The sequence below is a fragment of the Mixophyes fleayi genome, chromosome 5, assembly GCF_038048845.1.
Source record: "Mixophyes fleayi isolate aMixFle1 chromosome 5, aMixFle1.hap1, whole genome shotgun sequence".
NCBI lineage: Eukaryota > Metazoa > Chordata > Amphibia > Anura > Limnodynastidae > Mixophyes > Mixophyes fleayi.
In genome coordinates, this window is record NC_134406.1 from 85,969,238 (window position 1) to 85,990,533 (window position 21,296).

Genomic DNA, 21,296 nt, shown 5'->3' on the forward strand with positions numbered 1-21,296 from the left:
AAATTGCATGGAGTCATCATCACTCCAGGCTGATGGCAGATCTTGTTTGGATGTAATCTGGGGAATGCTTCACATGATTGGCTCCAATAATTTACCATCCTGTTCTACCCAGAATGCATTGCTGCTTTAGTCATGTGCAGCCTCTCTCTAGATGGATTTTAAAAATATTTTGTAGACACTTCCCATTCTTTAAATGCTAAGTCAACAATACAAACAAATATTGTTGATGATATGGTTCTAAAAAAGTTGTGGTATCATCCTCCTGTCCACTTTTATTAAACGTTTTGTTTATTAGTAATAAAATATGTTTGGCAATAACATTTGTATCACAGTTATTTTTTGTATATTATAATCATACTTACCCCACTGATATTCTCTTATAGCTTCTTCCACCTTCCATTTCCTCCTTTCTCCTTCTGTGAAACTGATCAATGATATTGTGGGAGTATCTAAATCACCAGAGCAGTTCATTGGAGTCTTCTGAATAGTTAAAATTGCAAGGGGCTGTGAAACCTGAGCTGAGCTGGACTCATTGTTGTTTTATATCACCATTCTGTTTATGTGTCAGTGGTAGCCTTTGCAGTCTTTTCAGAGAGGTGAGCTGTGATTGCCTGTATTTCTTCTAGTTACTGACTAAGGCTGGATACATACTACAAAAAATTTCTCCCGATGCAATATTGTTAACGATTTCACCAACCACTGAAAGTCCTGATCAACATGCCGATACATGTATACACACTGTACAGGTTTTATACGATTTACCTTCAGATCTCTCCTCTTCATCTGTCATAACCATCGGCTGAAAGATCGTGATACTGTAAACTCTATGGATATCTGCCTACACTGCAGGTCCTGAGTGCATACACACTGCAGAATTGGAATGACATTGTTCCATCGTTGACCGAGACTTTTAGTCCGTTTTTAAAATAAAATAAAATGATACACGGTGCATAATTACCATTAGTAAGTAATCTTTAACACTGGTTTCTGCTCGCAGCACAGGGAGCCGTATGCAGAAATTGGGGTTAAGATTACCGTATTACCGCCAATATAATGAACGCTGTGTTGAACGCGGACGAATTGAATTCCCCCCCTTAGGGGCAGATTCAATTAACTGCAATGTTCAGAGGAACATTGCTGCTGCACATTTTTACTGTTTATATGATAAAAAGTAACACTCACTTTAGTTTGCGTCTACATGGGGCACGAGTAAAAGTGAGCAGATATTTCACTAAAAAAAGTCGCTGCATAGTATCTTGTGGGTGTTCCGAAACACTACGCGGATTTTTTTTTTTACAATTGAATCTGTCCCCTACTGTGGTGTGGCCTCAATATAGTGAGTGACTTGTGGAAGTTAGTTTCTGTTTTCTAATCATGACCATAATATCTTAGAGCAGTCCTGTCAAATTTATTATCTATGGTGGTCTACATTTTGTTGACCATACATGGTGGATTGGTGGAGAGCATGGTGTGTTATGGAAGCTTACAGCCTAAATTCACTACCACACAAACACCATACACTACTGTCCAATTTTGGACACTGTTGCCTTAAGGATAAAAACTTTGCATGCCTGGTATTTTATGCGTTTTTTTTCTATTTTTTTTAAATGGTGTGTGCAACATGATAGAGGGTATCTGTTAATGTTTGTCATGCACAGTATGGGGCACAGGTACACACTATTCATAGCAGACAATTGGAAAGCATTACTGTCCAATTCCATTCATACACACTACTTTGCCCAGCATAACAGCTTGACATAAATATATTCATATTAGGACATGCTATATTATACTATATTACATTATATTCTTGAGCACGGTAGCTCAGCATGCCTCAGAGCACTGGGGCCATGACAACGGCACTATCTTTGTCTAGTTTGTATGTTCTACATGGCTTTCATCTGTGTTCTTTAGTTTCTTCCCACAATCAAATAAATATAATGGTAAATTATTTGAATGAAATGAAATTGACCCTAATTTGTATTTGTGTAGTGGAGAATTTAGATTGTGAGACAGGGAATGATGTGATTGATTACTTATTATTTGAAATGTGCTGTATATTGTCAATTTACAAATAAAAGTTAGCAATAATAATATATTCAGCACATATAGTTTCAAAGCCATCATTTACAACCATGTACCTGGCGTAATAGTTCTATTTCCTCTACAGACCTATGCCCACCACAGTCATGTACACTGTAATTTGATGCCCATCAGATGTAGTCCCCATGTCTTCCAAAGTACTTTACGGTGTCTGAAATTACAGCCCCATGTACGCCTTAATATTGTCTTCTGTCACCTACTGTATATACAGCCATTGGGCCACCTTTGCAACCCAATGCCAACTACAGACAACTGTTTTTTGTGCCTATTTTATACATTTGCCAGCCATTTTAGCCACATGCCCACCACAGTATTGCCCTGTATCCATCATTGCATTGCAGTGCTGTTCTGTGTCATCTAATTTACATACAACCATGCGACCACAATACAGACCAGTGTCATCCACGGACAACAGCATTATCTATGCCTATCGAATACAGTGCATTGCCGACCATTGTAGCTCTATGCCCACCATAGTATTTTTTTGTGCCAACTATATATACAGCCCTTTGCCCACCATCATAAACCCATGATTTCCCCCATTTGTTCCACCTTACACTGTCTCAGGGGTAATTAATGTAATCACCCAATTAGCAGGAGTGATAATTCCCATATTAGATTGGAGAGTCAATGAGACAGAAGCCTGAAGACTTCTTTGAGTCCTTCAGTATGGTATGCTTAACTATTGTACACTGTAATATATGCTTCCTAGTAAAAGAAAGCGTTAAACAAAGTCTTTAGGAGATCAATACTAATTCACAAAAAATATTTAAAAAGTTAAATAAAAGTAAAATATTGGTCTGATCTTTCCTTTTGGCATTTAAGTCTAATAATAATATAAGAAGAGCACATATACTAACTTCTTCTGCAGTGCAAACAATGTAGACTGTAGTGCACCACAAGGCTGATCTCATTCTAATGAATTATACAGCAGAATTTTCTGAATTGTTATGATTATAGGGATTTTCAGTCTAGCAGGCTGTGAAGTTGCTATAGTTAACCTTTCACACTGTGCTTCCTCTTGTTAGAAAAGGAAAATCTTTCCATAAACTGACAGCATAACCAATATCAGACAGACATTCTGCATATGATCAGCTTGTACTATGCAACAAACAATGCAATAAAGCAAAGGCACCTTTACCATATTCAGTGCAAATGAAAATAATCTGTCTTCAGTAAGGCCTAAAAAAAGTACTAGTTACATAGACCTATACTGGAGGAACTTTGTGTACATACCTATGGGACATATCTAATAGACCGTGAATTAATAAAGACATCCTGGCTAGATATGCAGAAATATATAGCTCATACTTGCCAACTCTCCCTGAATGACAGGGAGACTCCCTGAAATAGAGGTGATCTCCCTCACTCCCTAAAGGGTCTGGCATTCTCCCTGATGCTGAGCCAGTACAAGACGTGGTTGACTTGGCCATCTGTGGCATGATGACACAGTTCAGAGATTGTGTCCTATGTCAATGTATTAATGCCTATGGATGTGGCCATTTTCATGGAGACCAAGATTTAATCAAAGACTGACAGGTAAGACAACATGACTTTAGTAATGGAGACAGAAATGTAAAAGACACTTCAGTCTCTAGAGATTCATTAGCTGCTTTTCTTTAATGCATAGTTGCATATTCTCCCGGAATGTCCGGGATGGTCTCGCATTTCTGGGAGACCTCCCAGGCTCCCGGGAGAGCAGGGCAACCTCCCAGTTCTCGCCCCCGCAATAGATAAGTGTAGGGAGGGCGGGGCTTAATGAGGCAAATGTTTTGTCATCTTAGCCCTGCCCCCTGCTGATATTGTCCCAAAATGTGACAATCGTTTAGGGGGCAGGGCCAAAATGATGCAATTCGTCAAGCCCCGCCTCTGCACGCCCACCTCCCCCGGGATCTCCCTGAAGCCAACGAGGAAAAGTTGATATAGCTAAAATACAAAATAAAATAGCTTTAATCATTGCTGCTATGGAAATACTAACACACAGAATAACTAAATTGCCAGCAAAGAATCAAAGTAAATGAAGTCTGTGAGCTTGGTGCTCGGATGATAAGTCAATAAAAAGGATGATGTGAGAATATCCACACATGTTGTACAGAGGGTGGTCCCATCCTAAACAATAGAAATCGTATTGAATGTGACCAGATTGGATGTAATGCAGGATATAAAATCCATTTGGTAAACAACCATCAGCAACCTGATAAGTCATCGGCCAACCCTTAGTTAGTAATTTAATATGTACATTATTGTATTGTATTAAATTGTCATGGATTAGAAATGGAGCAACGTTCATTGTACTGCATGGTTCTCCATGGTTTAGGTTTAAATAGGTTGTCTTGACAAGGATAAAACATATTGTAAGTAATTAAACTGACATGTTCTTTTAAATAAAAACAATTTTAACGCATATTGTGAATGTGAGATAGTAGCATATTGAAAAAAAAATACACCTATTCACAGCACACTATTATCTTCATGAGATACGGCACCTTCTAATCCAGGCCTGTCCAACATGCGGCCCTCCAGATGTTGTGAGACTACAAGTTTCACAACATCTGGAGGGCCACAAGTTGGACAGGCCTGTTCTAATCCATCACAATAGCTGCTCATCAATAAGCTCTACTTCCCTGTACTTTCATGTTTGTATTGACACTTACTGATAGTTTAAAAGCAGTTGGCCACAGCACAACACATACTAATGCCTTTCCACTACAATATTAATATTTGCAACACATTGTAAATTAAATGAGTATGCATTATACCAGTAGTATAACATATGAAAATGTAAAGGTGCTTCTGTGTCACAAAACAAGGAAGTGTTTAGTAAATCAGTTTCCCTGTATATGGTGCTGACACGTCTAGCATGAAAGTTACCTTTGTTTAATTTATTCCACAAAAGCAGTACTCCTGGGCAAAAGTATTTCTCAACTAATAAACAAGACTTGTATATGAGCACATAAATCATTAAGCTATTGCAGTCAATGGAATTCCAGCTCTCCATCTTAGAGAGAATAATAGCATATAATTTTATTGTACTCAATTATCCTAATGTGAAGATATTTTAATGACTCGCAGACTAACAAGAAGATCTCATCATCAATGAAACCACATCTGTTCTGCTCCAACTCCGATGTGATTTTCATGTTTTCCATCTCAATTACAAAAATGATTGACAGAGATAAATGCAATGAATTTTGTAGTTTTGTTCTACATTGTTACTCTAAGATCCTCTTGAACATTTTGGTATATCTATCTATCTATCTATCTATCTATCTATCTATCTATCTATCTATCTATCTATCCATATATATATGTATATATCTATTAAAATATCTTTATCTACACATATATATATATATAATTATATATATATATATATATATATATATATATATATATATATGTATATGTATATATATGTATATCATCATCATCAACATTTATTTATACAGCGCTTGCAAATTCTGTAGTACTTTACAATTGGGAACAAACATTAATAAAACAATACTGGGTAATACAGGCAGACAGAGAGGTAAGCGGGCCCTGCTCGCAAGCTTACAATCTATGGGATTTATAAATATATATATATATATATATATATATATATATATATATATATATATATATATACATATATATATATATATATGTGTGTGTGCATGTATACACAAATATATATACATTGCCAACAGCTTAGAAAGGTTAATGAAGGACATACATTTTTACTGGGATATTTCATCAAATTATGAGCTATGTCTTCTTTGCCTATTGTACCTTAAAGATTGTACCAAAAACCATGATGTCTAGACAGAAGCATGTGATTTTTAAATGTTAACCTTTCATCGCTAAAACTATTTTATGCCTGCTTAACTAGACCAAGAAAAGAAAGAAAAGAAAACTCCACCGAAAGGCAAAAAGTTTGCTTTTTTGTAAAATTGGCTATGATCCATAACTGTGGAATGTGCTGTGCCTTTTCAGGATCCCCTGCTGAGCAGAACCAGAACCCTTACCGTATCACCTAAAGAACATCATCTTTCCATATTTTGAATTAAATGAGCCTTCTGTCTACAATGCACCTGGTAACATTCATTATTTTCCCAATTTCTCTGACCCTATCTCATTATCCTGTCCTTTCTGCTTTTCTCATCCTTTCTTTTTTCTTCTACTCCTTGCTTTTTTCTCTCTCTTTTCCCTGCTTTTTTTTTCATTTTTTATTGTTTACTTAATTTAGTAATAATTTGAGGATCTGTCCATTGTTTTATACTGTAAAAGCTGTTCGATTTATCATGTTTGTATCATTTCCTCAATAACTTTTAATTTAAAAAAGAAAAAGATCCAATGATCCAGTGGGTCACCTTTTTTTTCCAACAGACTGACCAAAGCCCCTTCCACCATGAACTTCTCATTTGCATGACTGGATAGGTCATGGGGTAGAATCTGCTGCAAGTTATGATAGAAACATCTGTGGATTCACCAAACTGATCAATCTGTGGAGTGCAGCTAAGTAAAATTTAGGATTTTATTTTATCACACCTAATATCACCCAAAACTACATGTTTTAGTTTTGGGTGGAGTAACCCTTTAGTTTGTCCAAACAAATTGTATATTCTATTGGGGATTTTCTTTTGGCAACATGTGTTAATGTATAGGGAAACACAGGCGAAAAATAAGGGAAAATCACTTTTTCTACCCGTGATTACTAGAAAAGATAATGCAACTCACACCTCCATTCAGGTAGGAAAATCCAAGTCTCTGTTGTCACAGCATTATGGATTCTATTCAATAACGAACAATAGTGCAGCATTATCTGACACATTACTGCTATAAGTAATAATCAATTGATAAGAAAAGTAATGCAATTATTTATTTTCTCCTTAGGGCAGTGTCATATTAGCTTTATTTATATTGTGCCAGCAAATTCCGTAGCGCTTTACAATTGGGGACAAACACAGTAAAACAGACAAAGAGGTTTGAAGGCCCTGCTCGCAAGCTTACAATCTATGGGACAATGGGAGCTGGATACATGAGGTTAAGTCTACATATTGCATTTCGGCCAGCCAGATTGCAAAGGTAAAATAAATAAATAAACAAAAGTGATTAGTATGTAAATGATCCAGTCACACAGCAATGTTTGTCAGAGGGTTGTTGTCTTGTGTAAATTGTGTAACGGGTGGTAATCTAGTGAGGTTAAGAAGGTGGTTGAGGAATATTATAAGCTTGCCTGAAAAGGTGAGTTTCAGAGAACGTTTGAAGGTTTGTAGACCAGAAGAAAATCTTATTGTGCGAGGGAGGGAATTCCATAGAGTGGGTGCAGCTCAAAAGAAGTCCTGTAAACGGAAATGGGAGGATGTAATGAGAGTGGATGAGAGACACAGGTCTTGGCCAGAATGGAGTTTTTGAGTTGGGAGATATTTTGAGACAAGTGAAGATATGTATATTGGTGCAGCTTTGTTGATAGCCTTGTCGGTTAGTAAAATAATTTTATATTGGATTCGGAAAACAGGCAACCAGGGTAGAGACAGACAGAGTGATTCAGCAAAGGATTAACGATTTGCAAGGGAAATCAATCTGGCCGCTGTGTGCAAAATAGATCGTAAGGGTTTAGGGGAAGACCAGTAAGGAAGGAATTGTAATAGCCAATGCGGGAAATGATCAGTGCAGGAATTAAGGTTTTTGCAGTGTCGTGTGTAAGAAACGCGCGTATTCTGGAAATGTTTTTTAGATGTATGTAACATGATTTAGCTATATGTCAATGTGGGGAACAAAGGATAGAACAAAGATCACACCTAGGCAGTGGGCTTGAGGGTGGGGTTTAGGGTTGTGTTGTCATAGTTCTAAGAATCACAGAATGTCATGCAGTATATCACGTATACACATTATGCAGTCAGTAATGGCTTAAAATAAATGCTGTACGTAAATAATTATTACATTTCTTTATTGTAGAGTAAATCTATATTTTGTTATTTATTTTTACTTTACTTCAATGATCATATTTGTATCTTACAAAATATCTAGCTATTTTAGGAACAGATTGATATACTTTTCCCGGTATAACATGTTTTTTAAAGGCATGGCTAGAAAACATGTAAATATTTTACTCATAAAGAAACTTGTGCATTTGTGCACAGCTTTAACTGTCACGTTACATTTTTTCTTCTAATCTGAGAAAAAATCAGTATACAGGAATGTGAGTCCCGCACCGTAAATGTATTTTTATTTCAATATTTTTTGGGGGGTTACATGAATCTTTGAAATGCGTTCTTAGCAAGCCAAAATTCTTTGCCTGCACAAGACAGGTGCCGTTTGCAGGTTGATGATGATTGCTGCATAGTTGCTCCAGACACGTCTATATTCTAGATTTAAAGTTGCTTGAACAAACATTTTTTTAATAGAGGGGAAACCAAAACTGTAATTATGCTTTTAATAGATTCAGCCTTACATAATCTTTAATAGTAACAGAAGCAAGATAATTATATTTCTGTACTATAATTTAGTAACTTGAGTGAAGATTACAAGGATTAGAAGGACAAATTGTCTCTTTTCTGGTTACATTATGTGTTTTTACTGCGTGCTCTGTGCTTTTGTTACCCAGGATTATAGGGTTTACTGGAAAGAAATTTAAAGTGCAATTCTACAAGTTAAAACAGCTTTCTGTAGACCTTTTCAAGATTCAAAATAGAAATTAAGAGAGGTAACCTTTGGAGAAGAATGTTTCAAGGATGCATTCTTAATGAAAATGGTAATTGTTCAACCATTTTTCTATTTCCCAACTGCTATGCACAGCCCTACTTCTGAAAAGAAAGGAGAACCTAATTAAAAAAAGAAAAATTCCCTTGGCTGCAGAACAAATTCAAATTCATCTCCAAAGTGACTACTCCTGTAATAGACGCAATCACTGCAAGATCCCTATGTGGACCTCCAAAGTATTTCTCGTCTCTAATGGAAATTAGAATAGGAGTTAAGGACAAGAGCTGAAAGAGGGGAAAAGGGTATTTTCATTAAGAATTGTTTAAACAAAAAAACAAATGTAACCACAACAAAAATATGTCTCATGCACTTAATTAAAATCTATAAAATAGTTGCATTGCTTTCATAATAGAGCAAAGTGGCATTTCCCAGTACGTCAGTGGAAAAGCTTATCGTAAAGTACACACACAAACACTGTACGCTCACATTTCCAAATGCCTCATTTTTTATTGTTATATTATATAAAAAATAACTAAAAGTGATACAAATTTGTCAGCTGCGAAAAATGAGTTTATGTCATATACTTTCCATTCAAATTTCTTAAATATATTTTTGTGTATATCCCAATGCTGACTTCAGGGTTCCCTGTTCCACCATAAGAAAATTGTAGAGTGTGAAAATTCCTAGGTAGGAACTCTGTGTATGTACTATATCAAATATTGTAGTGTGATGAATGGACTGGAGTTCACTACGATGTGGATGACCAGAGCCAGTTTAGCTATATAATTGTACTGAACATACAGTTGTACTTCATTCGTATCAATTATAACTGCATGGCAAAAACACATGTATCATAGAAAGCATTGCTCTTTCCATGTAACAATGATTGCAACAATTCAGTTTACAGGTGACTATGTCTTATTGCTCTATGTCACAGCTAATCACATGGCAGAGGAAGCTCAATAATCCAAAAGGTCAAACATGTAATAATATACAACACAGTGTAACAGGTTTGAATTGTATCATATAAGGGCAAGCTGAATCAAAGGGCCTGGTGGTAATTTCCAGTCTAGTTTCCCCCAATTACCCTCGATCTTTGGATTGGTTCATTAAGTAATTCCAGTTTCAAACCAAATGTAAAACATTCTCCCACAGTGTTTAGATCTGTTCTGTGTGATTATGGGGTTTATATAACAGTGGCTCAGTCTCTCTATAATATTAATTCTTTACTTTGGTAATTCAGTCTCTTGCAGCTCCAACAGTACATCTTTAAGTCTGGGAAACAAAATTATTGACTGGGGCCAGATGAAAGTGGCTGGGCCAACAACAACTAAAAAAAAAATAGAAAATGACAATGACCTGTACATGCTGAGAAGAACAAACCATACAATTCTATAGTTTATTTACTGTTAATTGGTTAATAATAAAATGTATGGGGTCAGTCCCCTAAGTTGTTTCAGAAAACCAGGAGCCTCCCATCACGTCTAATGTACTCCTCAGAAAGTCCTATTCATCTTTGTGTTGGAGATGTAAAGCTTTGATGATATCTGTGAGTCACATACATATATATAGCATCATTTACATTTAAAGAACATTTTGTACCCTGTCATTTGAAACAATGTATTTGTTTACATCAAAAATAAAATATTGTGAATCAGTTTGCTAAATTATAGGACTATTGACCTAATGTCATTCCAAGAAAAAACTGAATAATTTTTGGCCATAAGCTCATGCTCACAAAATCATCCATTGTCAGAACTACTGCCACTACAGCAGGTATGGCCATTACAGGGCTAGGATGTGTGGGTGGCCCTGACAATGCAATGAGCATGTGTGGGGACTGTCTCCACCATACATGTACCCACCTCTCACATGCTCAGATGGGTAGAGCAGGGCCTCTTCTACCCCAAATGGGGCTTCACTCTGCAAGCACCAACCTCTGCACATGTGCCAAAGAATAGAGAAGAGTCCTCAGGGGATGGACCAGCATTGCCAGTGCCCCCCCATATCCCCAAAATTTTGCTATGGGACCTGGCAATGATGCATTCCACACTTGAAAGCACCTTATATTTTAAGCAAGTATGCAGTTGGCTGTACTCCACCAGATGTCAGCAAATGTCTGAACTTGTAATATCAGAGAAGTAACTTTTTAATTCCGTTATGGAAGATAAAAGTGTTCAGCATTTTCCACAAAGAACATGGTCCTAGTATGTCATTTTGGTTGTAAAGTAAAAAAAAAGGCACTACATCTGTTTGACTGGCATGAGGAGATTAGCTTCATAATGACTTGTCGGTACATTTCATTTTGCAAAACTCAAGGGCTGTAGATGCCTGTCATAAATATCTACCATGCAAAAAAACATTTTAATTCTATTCTTAAATTATGTGCATTTTATTATTAGAATAAATCATGGACAATAGACTTTGGAAAATCATTGTCATTTCTTGTATTTAAAATAAACCTACCATCAACACATAAAAAAATAAATACATACAATAAAAATAAACCTATCAAGAGCACATACACATACAACAGACACAAATTGTTATAACTAGCTTTTCTGTTTTCGATCACCAAGCAAAAATGTCAAGGAACATGTTTCTTTGCATAGCACTAACAATGATCTTGATTCAATCTACCTGTGCTCATTTGCTTATCAGAGCTTGGGGCATTAACCAGAGTGTAGGAAGGGGAGGAGAAAAGATAACATATACAGGGTAATGTGCTAACCATTTAAAGTTGTATAATTCTTACCATGAAGCAATGTGAGTACCTAGGATTAGCTAGCACAAATTCTAGGAGTGGCATAGGTGAACTTCTTGTCTCTCCAAGACCTCTGCAGCCTAATTTGCTGTACCTCCACACCCCTGGCAAGTACCACTTTACTCATGCTTTAACTGTATGTGAAAGTACATGGCTACACATATAACATATCGAGTGCTTCCTTATGTAGCTGTATTCCTCTACCTACTCTATATCTCATTTACTACCTTGGCCACTCACTGCAATCTTCAAACAGTAATACTTGTGGAAATACCCGATGTTGTGTTACATCATGTGCTTTCTCATGCAATACATGCAGAAATTAATAATAATTCTGTATTTAAAATGTACTTCTATGTTTTAACCTACACATCCACCCCCTAAAATGGTACAATAGACTACACCGTCCCCCCAAACTAGCTACCTAAATATCTACCCACTAACATCCTCACTCTAAGTAAAATTTATAAATGATAAAACAAAGCAAATAAATCCTTCTTTTTTTTTCTTGTTTTCATTCTTTACCACCACTACTAATACTGTCCTGTGCAAAGAGCTTTGAGTTCCCATCAAGCTGTATGATCTGGACATGCATGAAGTAGCTCAAACACATTCGAGTTAAATTTAAAGTTAAAGAGATATTGATATTTTCGAGCATCTCTACTAATGATACAGAGCTGCATGTGCTAGGGCCAGTGCCATAATGTGAAGAGTAGAATGAGGGCAAGTGGGAACACACAGGCAGAGGTTGATAAGGGAGGGAGCAGGGTCCTCCAACAGCACAGAATAGTATGCTGATACTGTCAAACTAATGCAAACAGATTATTGCAGGAAATGCACCTTTATATAAAACAAGTTCATAAATCAAACTTGGCTTAAATATACTGCTTATGTATGTATGCATGTTTAGGTGTATTGTGCCTTTTTATAGTACTTTTTTGCTTAGAAAGTGTAAAGTGTAAAATAAAGTGCTTAGTGGGCAGTATTAGGAAAGTACTGATTTCCACCACCTCCAAGGCAGTCTAGGGGCTAAAGTTACTAAGCTGCGGGTTTGAAAAAGTGGGGATGTTGCCTATAGCAACCAATCAGATTCTAGCTGTCATTTTTTAGAAGGTACTAAATAAATGAAAGCTAGAATCTGATTGGTTGCTATAGGCAACATCCCCACTTTTTCAAACCCGCAGCTTAGTAAATCTAGCCCTAAGTCTTCGTTCAATTTTCCTCACTAAAAAGCCTTAGCTCCGCACAAACAGATGAGCTACTTTAAATGCCCCATGTCATATAAATATGTTGCCCTGCACTAGAAATGTAATTATTTTAATTCTGTCACATTGTTCTACTTACGGTCTATCCCTCAGCAGTAGGGGTGTCCTCATTAGTTTTAGTTAATCTATCATTCCATGAAAAATTTGCTCTTTCCAAAATGTTTCTACCCAAACCCATGTGCACTTCCCTTTGTGATTTCACAATAACCGATGCATCCCGAAAATCTTGTGCTGTGTCTCAGGTTTGTAATCTCCAGTGTTAGTAACCTATTGCATAGTGCTCAATCTCTTGTAAAATGTGTGTAATTGTATATAGATTGCCAAATATGGGATCAACACTATATTTTTCCATTTAGAGACATTGATGTGCCTCACTAAAAATATTGTATCCTGCACATGAAAAAGAAATGGACTGCAAATTAGTATTAGACATCAGACCACACACAAAAGTCACTGATAAAAGCTTTCCAATTAAAGAAACTCTTAACTAGAACGGTTTAAGACAAATGAGAGCATCTAAATGTAACAATCAAGCTTGTTATATTATTGGAAAATAAAAGTAAAATGCATAATGCTTAACTAAATTTCCAGATTCAATGTATCTGGAGGTTGATGTGAGTTTGCAGGAGTCTAACATTTTGTCATGGTAAATAATGATTTGACACAAACACAGTTGCACAGATGATATTTTTAGGAACCGTTTAAAACTTCCTGAAGTTGATGCTTATCTTGTTGATCTCCTGAATTTAGCATTTTACCCTTAATGTTTTGCCTAACATTTTTCCCTCTATGATATAAACCACATTAAGTAGAGCATCATTGTATTATTATATAAATGTTTTCTTCTGGTTCTTCTGGAATAGTAAATACACACTAAAGGCTTGTTTACACCCATCCATTTACAATATAAGCTCTCCCTACCCTTTATTTTCACGCTTGCATTTATTTAGTCTACATAGTATGTTCTTGTTTCCTGTATGTTCTGTGCTCACTACTGTCCTGCTCTGCGGAGCGCTGTAGCGCCTTACAATTCAAAAATTATAATAACTATTAGCTTTTCATGTACTTTTCACATGTTAATAAATGCATGAAAACAACAACGAAAAAGGAACAACGCAAGTGATAATGGTGCCTTTCCCATCATTGTGTTCTAAAATTTTAACTTAGCAATTCAAATCTTAAAACGCTGCGTTCCCTTTTTCTCATGCGTTAGTGCTCCCTAACAATACAATAGATTATAGGCTGAGGCAGGAAAACATGTCATAAATGCATCACTGAAGTGCGCATAACTTTTCATGAGTTTTTACACTTTTTCCTAGAGCATATGTGTGAACTAGCCCAAACAAGATAACGCTTCAAATGCATATCTGCCTACTCTCCCGGAATTCCCGGGAGGCTCCCGAATTTCAGGGAGTCCTCACGGACTCCCGGAAGAGTAGGCAAAACTCCTGAAATTTGGCGAAATTCACGGCAGTGAATGGAGGGGGCGGGGCAAAATGTGCCATTAAGCTCCGCCCCCTCCATTCAATGTTGTGCATTTCGGCTTTGTATAGTGGGGGCGTGGTGAAATATCCTCCTACCCCATGTCACATGACTGAATCTTAAAAGTGGGCATGTATGTTCAAATGTAAGTGTCTGTTCAGTAAATACAGGGGAAGGACTTATGCAAACTGGTGTATCGGTGCACTGTAAAAAAAAAAAAAGGGGGACCCATAGCAAGCATTTTAATTTTAATTGTCATTTTCTAGTTCAGTTTAGAAAATTAAAACAAAGTATCTGGTTGGTTGCTAATTGTTAAAATACATTTTTGCACAGTTACCTTTGCACTGGTTTCCATAAATATCCCACATATTTTATTTTTATTTGACAAGCAGTAACACATGTGTATAAGCTCTGTCTATAAATATCTAATGTGAACGTAGAAAATATTATATATGTAACTCCCTATCACTGCGAGTGGCCTTAGTGCATAGTTAGGTAATTCTGCTTCTCTGTCCTGGCTAGCTCTAGGATGTGGGTGTCAGTAACCAAAGAGACCCCCGCACATGCGGTTGCTAGGACAATGTCTCTAGAGTGTGACACAGGTGTAGTAAGGTGTGGGGCAGCATAAGAATTCTCACACAGTTGTCTGTCTGTCATAGCTTCTCATTATCACAAAAAAGCTAATTTATTTACATGGCGTCTCCACTCCAGAACAATACTTGCAAACAGTAAACCACATATATATCTGCTGCCTCCTCCAACACAGTCCTTAAACATTAACATGGATATGTTAATAGTACAGTCACATTTGAATTGGTGCCATAGCATGCATCTATCTCTCTCAGCACTGTTTCACTCACCCCTCCTTTGCAGAGGTAATATCACTTACTTGGCTGCTGACATTGTAAAACCTTATTCCTCTGCAGTAATGACACACTCTTTCTCTGTGTACTCCTAATTGTATCTCACCCCTTCTCTGCAAGGGTGACACTTCACTAGTTTCAACTCTGACACTTCCTCTCTAGTGTACTCTAGCCTTCCTCACCCCTCCACTGCAGGAGTGACACATCACTTGCATAGGTGTGCACAGCACATTTCTTTAGGGTGTGCACCCATGGAACTCTATAGAGGGATTCTCTGCGCCAGCATGGGCCACCAGAGGGGAGTGTCTAGCGCCGCCAGGGGAATTGTCTAACACCACACAAGAGGTGTGCTTATTACTGTTTTCATGTCATCAACCCCCCTCTCATCATCATGTCTCCACAAACTCATCCCATATCATATCCCAACCAATCTCCCTTCATATCATCATGATCCCCATCAATCCCCCCAACTTCCTCACCTCATTTACCTTATAGCTCTCTCTCTTGTCCTGCTAAAGCTTCCACTTTGATGTGCAACTGTCTTCTCATGGAAGAAGGGGAGATCACAGTCCTCTGAGCGGATTATAATTTTCAAACCATAGCATGTTAGCTCATGTGCATGGCATTCTGAGGGTTATCTAACATTGCACTTTTCCCCACTGATTGTGCGTGTAGCATATTTCATTAGGCCTCCAGTTTATATTATGCATTATATTATATTATTTATATTATAACTGGAGTAGTGTCTCCAGTTCATATTATGCCACACAGTAGTACTTTCAGTTAATATTACATCTCCCCATTAGTGCCCCCAATGTATATCATGCCAATTCATATTATGTCAAATAGAAGTACCGCCAGTTCATACTATGCCAAACAGAAGTGCTGCTCAGTTCATATTTTGCCACACAGTATTCATATTATGCCAAATAATAGTGGCCCCAGTTTATATTATGCCAAATTATAGTGTCCCCAGTTTATATTATGCCACATTGCCCCCAGAACAGAACATACAATGCACACAGCAGTGCCCCAAGTATATTATGACAAATAAAAGAGCCCCCAATCTATATTATGCCAAAGCTTACATAGGACAAGGTTGTAAATCCTGAGGTTTGGATCTGGAAATCACATCCTGAGTGTGGTGTTTGGCATACAGCAAAAAATAACATCCATTAGTAAATTTTGTCCTTAGATTCTGTGGCTGTCAAATGAAGCAAAACACTTTAGATCTGATTACAACTCTATTTCAATTAAATGCAATGCAATTGAAATGTAAATGTAAAATCACTGGCAAAAGTCTATTATACTAAAATACATTAGCAGCATATCTCAGATTCCTTTATGTAGAGACAAGAGAAGTAATAATTAGGTAATGATGTGATATGTATATTCAGTGCATGAAAGAGAGCTTGCCCTTGTGCATTGATTTAGGATTTTTATAATATTATGGTAGAATTTTATAAATAAATGGTTCTGAATTTGACCTGTAGAACATGGACTCTGTCAGCCTGTTGGTCTTCAAGATACTGAAGGTTTCAGGCAAACCCTGGATGAATATTGGCATTTGATATTGCATATAGCTCAAAAGTGAAGCTAGGCTATTGAATATTTCCCAGCTAAAAGCTATGTAATTCCCAGATAAAAGTAGTAAGTAATTCTGCACACTGTAGACACATAAGATTTGATATCGCTTCAAAATATATCAAAAGATGTACTGCTTCTAAAACCCTGGATAAGAATAAAGTTAGGTTTTACACAGTGGGCCTGATACATTAAGGAACTCAAATACGAAAAGTGCTGTATTTTGTGTTAAATTGCTCTGCGAATGCTCATAAATGGACTTTATGCCAGTGTATGCAAGTGCAACTCACTTCCGACAGCCTGCGATTACAAAGGCGGAACGTGGGAGGAAAGGGGGGGTATGCGTGTAGATTATGTACAGTAAGGGTGTGCCAAGATTGAGACGATGCACATCCATCCGATTCAAGCTCTGGGCATCTCTAAGGTACATGATTTTTAGTCATATCGCTTGCACTAGCTACAGGACAGGTGTAACTGCCGATTGATGGTGATGATGGTTGCGTATGCATGCCGCATGCCAGAACATGTGTTTGCTATTAAGAACAACTGGAAAAATACATTTTATGTACAATAGGCATTAAGAACATCCTGATATATGGCTTTGATGTAAAAAATGTATGTATTTTTATTACTGAATATATTACAAACAGGTGTTAATGTACATGTAATAATTTTATTTATCTGTGTGTTCTGATTGGACTTTATATATACATATGCATTGTACATATTCAGCACTGTGTTGTATCTGACTGCATACAGCAAGTGCCGAATAGGCGGAGCGTACTTTTACCTGTATTCAGCTAGAAATATTTCTTCAGATCTGCTTGTACTTGGTTACAATCATACTTGCGTGTAATTTCAGTCCAATTTAAAATAATCGAATTGCATTCACTTTCAGTTCCTTAATGATTCAGGCCCAACAAGCTTAATGTGGTTCAGACTACATGCTCTTAATTAATTTATAGGCAAGTGGCCTTTGGTGTCTTCACATCTTTTGGATATATATTTTAAATACTATTTTACATGTCTATGTGTTTTCTAGTGTTGCTTAATCGCATGCTATCACTTTTCCATTCTCTGATTCAATTTTATCCATCTTATTTTTAATGTAACGTTCCTTTATTCCTTTTTCTTGCCTTACTCTCACTATATGTTGTATGTCAGTTGTGTCTCTGAATATGGTCTGTACCAACAACAAAAAATAATATGTATCTTGTAATGCTCTACCATTTGTAGTGAATTGGGGACACATGTAAATAGTCCTAATTAGATATTTGTGGTACATGTAATTTAATAAATTAGAATAAGCCCAAAACTGACAATAGACTTAAATTTTGTTATTTTAATTTTTGTAGGCCGTAATTAAACTTAGAGCAGGGAAAGTTGAACTAATAATGGGCAATCCAGCACCTACCTGGTACGAAAAAAATGACATTGGTAAGCTTGCAGTAACACTAACAGAAATTTGTAATCTCCCCACATCAGCCCCTAAACTATACTAACTGCAGGCTTTACATAGGCACGTAATAAGCAAAGTCCAAGCAGATGGGGTGATTGAGGGAACAGCCCAAAACCTGTACTGTAGGTATGGGAATGATCATTCCAACCTATCATCCATTGAGTCATAGTATCATGAACCCTAGCGAAGTGCTTTTTACTGCGAAAACAAATCTCCCTGGCAATTATTTCATACAGCTTAAGAACCTGGGTAAAATAAACATACACTTTAGCGGGGGAAGGCTGTCAAATTTCAGCCTGGGGGGCAGGACTCAACTCAGCAGCCTATTTTAAAGGGAAAAGGTGCAGATGGCCCAGTGACCCAGCCCAAGGTAGTCCACTATGGGACCGGCCCAACATGCCTCTGCCCTTTAGATCTTCTTTGGTCAACCATTCACAGAACCTTCTGTTATAAATAGGCACTTACTGCATTATTTGTATTTATAGTTGAAGGATATAACTGTAGTGTGTGTACTGTTAGAGTCCCGGCCAAACTCAACTCTACATTGTGAAAGCTGTTGATTTTGCATTGAAGAAGTTTAACAAGTTGGATTGCAGAGTTCTGGCAGTATATATGCTAGAAAACGTGGATGCCTGGTTTACCATTGAGGGCAAGTAAGGAGTGACTTTCATGTCTTCCCATAATTCTTAGGATGAGGTTCAATCCTTAACCTTGCTTTATAAGCTACAGATCGAGCACCAGTTGTAGAACATGTTGATCATGCTATGTGTCTCTAGGTCTGCCACGCTAATATAGAGGATTATACAGGCTGGTACAGCTAATGTGGAGCACTCTTTTTGAATATCATGACTGAGCCAAGTACTGGAGTGCCGTTAGACTCAAACAGAGGTGGCTGCTCCATCTGTAGTTATAAAGGGGTTCTTACTACATGCTTCAATATAAATAAATAAAAATAAAAAAAGTTTATTGTAATAAAGTGTATTGATTTGATAATATTTTGAATTCATAGGATAACGTTAAAGCGACAAAAGTGGTCATTTGCAACTCAGCAGCACAAATGCTATTTCTTTTTTCCATTGTAATCTCATGTGTCTATATAATGTTTCTGCTATTGTTCTTGCTTTATACAAATGGCACAAAGGTTAATTGGTTGCTGACAAAATGGAACTTAGTGGGTGTTTCTGCGGTAGAGAATTTAGACTGGTAACACTAATGATTCAATGTTCTCTGTACAGCACTACTTAATATGGTGGCCCTATATAAATAAATAATAATAATAATAATAATAGTAATAATAATAATAATAATAATAATAATAATAATAACAGCTATTTCTTTACAACACAAGTTCTGAACATACACACTAGATAACTGCAGTATACTGTTCACACATAATGTAATCTAGATCGTGTTTAATTATTATTACTATTTTCAGTTTAATTAAATGATTTAAAATATAGAAAGGAAAGTTTGTGACATTTTGTAACAGTGACCAGCAATGGTAACTTGAGCACATCTTTGGTATGCCATCCCTACAGAGCTACTGTACATAACATGAATTATTCATTAAAACCACTTTTAGAAATGACCTTTGGAAACAATATGGCTCCATGCATGGATACCCTAAAGGCAGTCCTGTATGTCTTTGAGGACATGATCAGAGGAGCAGCATCTTTTTTTCTTGGCAAAAATCTGCCAAGTAAAAAGGAATTTATATGAATATGTAATCTACATTGTCTGCTTGTCGCCATAAGCAGTCATGCTCTTGAATGTATGCTATGTGATAAAAAGATCTAATGAGACCCTGCCGAGTTCTGGGAAAGTGATGCTGGGGAAACAGTCATTGTCTGCTTCTAGACCTGGTCAACAAACTGTTGATGGAAAAAAGTGTCGTATCTGGTTCTCCTCCATGCAACTTCTTGAAGTCTACAAATTACTGAATTGAATGTTGAATATCTATTGGCAGATGCAGTTTTAATGAATTGATTAACAACGTGAGGAAGGAAGCACTTTATTATGTGAAGTTAGTTTGCTTATTTATAGCTACACTCTACATAAGAAGTCATTGTTGATGACCGGGGATGCTTATCTATTGACTAACCATTTAGTAAAAATGATGATTCTCTAATTAGAATGTGAAGCACATTATGAAGAAGCAAGATTGGCAAACACATTTATATCTCTTTCTTTACTAGTCAATATAAAATGGTATTTTTACTATTATTTTCTATTGTTCTAATTATCCTTGCACTTGTAGGTCATATCAAATGTGTTTGCTGCAGCATAGGTCATCAATTTTAATTTTATATACTTGCTGTTTGGAATGTAAAATAATTTATTTGAGTTTTATTATACTATATTAATGTTTAATAGGGGGCTTAGAAGAGTTTCATACTGTTTTGTCAAATTCACTGTATACCTGCAAACAACATGCCTAGTCTGCCAAGCTCCCAATTGGAATTTGAATGTTTGATGGCAGCTTGGCATGTGGGATCTGTAGTTCAACAACAGCTGTTCAGCCACATGTTTATTAAAGCAGATAAATAAGATCAAGTAAATACATTGTTATTTAGAATAGATGAAGGGATACTAAAGTTTGTACAGTATGTTTCCTTTGTTTATGATATGTGTTATATTAGACTAGTCCTGGATATTATTATTATTCTTATTCTAATCTGAGTGTGCTTAGCAAAAACAATGAAGTGACATAGAGTTAATGGGTAAAGTAAAATAGTAGTGTTATATACAAAGATAAAAGCTCTGAGTCATTAAGGAAAGCAAAGCAAAAACAATTTGTAACTTTGCACCATGGCAAAAGCATGTTGCATTGGAGGGGGAGGCAAATTTATAATGTGATGGCAAAAATATAGTTGGGATAGGGCATGTTCTAGATCAACTTTAAATTTCAGTGTACCAATAAAGCTATAAAGTATTCGTGTGCTACTTGAAAGAGCAGCCAGTATTTACCTTATATGTGTGGAGTTTGTATGTTCTCCCCATGTTTGTGTGGGTTTCCTCCCACACTCCAAAAACATACAAGTAGGTTAATTGGCTGCTATCAAATTGACCCTATTCTCTCTGTCTGTGTGTGG

At 36.6% G+C, this 21,296-nt stretch overlaps 1 protein-coding gene across 2 annotated transcripts in view; it reads right to left on the bottom strand.

Annotated features, from left to right (window-relative positions):
• Window positions 1–21,296, bottom strand: part of CNTNAP2 (contactin associated protein 2) — a 1,405,747-nt gene that overhangs the window by 1,072,006 nt on the left and 312,445 nt on the right. The gene's annotated exons all lie outside the window — the stretch shown is intronic.